Source organism: Grammomys surdaster, unplaced genomic scaffold (assembly GCF_004785775.1).
Source record: "Grammomys surdaster isolate TR1022 unplaced genomic scaffold, NIH_TR_1.0 125672, whole genome shotgun sequence".
Classification (NCBI taxonomy): Eukaryota; Metazoa; Chordata; class Mammalia; order Rodentia; family Muridae; genus Grammomys; species Grammomys surdaster.
In genome coordinates this window covers 537,290-539,379 of record NW_021620509.1, presented here as the reverse complement: position 1 = coordinate 539,379, position 2,090 = coordinate 537,290, and the positions used below count along the sequence as shown (strand labels likewise).

General features: G+C 37.5%; 1 non-coding gene across 1 annotated transcript; it reads right to left on the bottom strand.

Annotated features, from left to right (window-relative positions):
* Positions 1-1,682: 1,682 nt before the first annotated feature.
* On the bottom strand, positions 1,683-1,765 carry Trnal-cag. The gene has a single exon. It is a non-coding gene; the product is annotated as a tRNA-Leu (tRNA).
* Between the last annotated feature and the right edge of the window lie 325 nt (positions 1,766-2,090).

The following is a 2,090-nucleotide window of genomic DNA, read 5'->3' as shown; positions in this document are numbered from 1 at the left end:
TTTGTTTATCACATCAGAAAGTTTGTTCATTACATCGTACAGTGCATTTCAGCTGAAATAAAGGTACGTATTCATAGATTCTACACAAGTCAAGGTAATATGCATGCCCAGACGGTACTCTGTCTGATAATAACCAGAAAAGTGTTACTTTTTCATTCCTTAGGCAGTATAATTCTATCAGTAATTTTTCCAAATAGGTCTTCAAATTTTTCACATTTTTTTCATTATTTGTCTTCATTTTTATCAGTAATTTTCCCATAAGGGTTTTCAATTTTTCATATATTTTTATATATTTTTCTTAATTTTTATCAGTATTGTTTCCATAAATGTCCTCAATTTTTCACGAATTTTATCCATGTAAACATTCAATTTTATGACAAATTTTTCTACAAATACTTGCAATTTTTTCATGTTTTTAATATTTGTCTTCACTTTTATCAGTATTTTTTTCATAATTTTGTCCAAAATTTTCATGAATGTTTTTCTATATTTTTCTTCATTTTGATCAGTATTTTTCCATAAAGGTCTTCAATTTTATCAAAAATTATTTGCATGTAATTATTCAATTTTATCAGAAATATTTCTGCAATCACCTTCAATTTTTAAAGAAATTTTATCCATGCAAATCTTGACTTTAATAAATTTTTCTACAGGTTTAATTTTTTTCATCTTTTTTAAATATTTGTCTTCATTTTTATCAGTAACTTTTACATAGGTGTGTCCAAATTTTAATGAATTTTTTTATATATTTATATTTATCAGTAATTTTTCTAATAACAGTTACAATTTGTTCATAAATTTTTCTATATTTGTCTTCATTTCTATCAGTAATTTTTCTATAAAGGATTTCAATTTTTCATAAAATGTTTCTCTATTTGTTTTCATTTCTATCAGTAATTTTGCCATGTCTTCAACTTTATCACATTTTTTCATGTTAATGTTCAATTTTATCAGAAATTTTTCTACAATTGCCTTCTTCCCCCCCACCCCCAAACAGGGTTTCTCTGTGTAGTCCTGGCTGTCCTGGAACTCACTCTGTAGACCAGGCTGGCCTCCAACTCAGAAATCTGCCTGTCTCTGCCTCCCAACTGCTGGGTTTAAAGGCATGCGCCACCACTGCCTGGCTACCTTCAATTTTTTAAGAAATTTTTTCCACATAAACATTGAAATTTGCTGGGCGGTGGTGGCGCACGCCTTTAATCCCGGCACTTGGGAGGCCAAGGCAGGTAGATTTCTGGGTTCGAGGCCACCCTGGTCTACAGAGTGAGTTCCTGGACAGCTAGAGCTACACAAACCCTGTCTCGAAAAACCAAAATAATAATAATAATAAAATAATTAAAGATTTATTTAAAAAAAAAATGGCTGGGCAGTGGTGGTACACGCCTTTAATCCCAGCACTTGGGAGGGAGAGGCAGGCGAATTTCTGAGTTTGAGCCCAGCCTGGTCTACAGAGTGAGTTCCAGGACAGCCAGGGCTACACAGAGAAACCCTGTCTTGAAAAACCAAAAAGCCCAGTTTGAGGACTTGTCTAGCATTCACAAAAACATATTGAGAGGGACTGTGGTCAAAGGTGAATTGAGGCAGATAGTTGAGTACTTGATACTCATGTCAGGACAGGAAAAGATGCTTGAAAACAGCTGCCTAGCAGGGAAAAACAGGAATTAGAAAAAAAGCAAACAGCTTGTCAGGAGTGGGATTCGAACCCACGCCTCCAGGGGAGACTGCGACCTGAACGCAGCGCCTTAGACCGCTCGGCCATCCTGACTACGCTGTTAGTGAGGAAGCAGCTCATTTGGAAAGGACAGCTTGAGCGTGCCCCCTTAGCCCTTGTTGATTGGATCTGGCAACAAGTACGTCTGGACTCCAGATTCAAACTGAACCTTGCCACAGAAAAGAGGCAACTACAATGAAAAGAAAAAGCGGATTCTACTACAATGGGCACGATGCTCCGAAGTCCCCGGGTCTCCGGTCCTTTCCCAGCCCGGGCGCGTCTCACCATCTTCGGTTTAGGAACCAGTTCAGCAACAACGCAAGCTTGCCAGCCCGAGCCTGTCCTCCGGAGAAGTAGGAAGGAGCGATCACCGTATGGT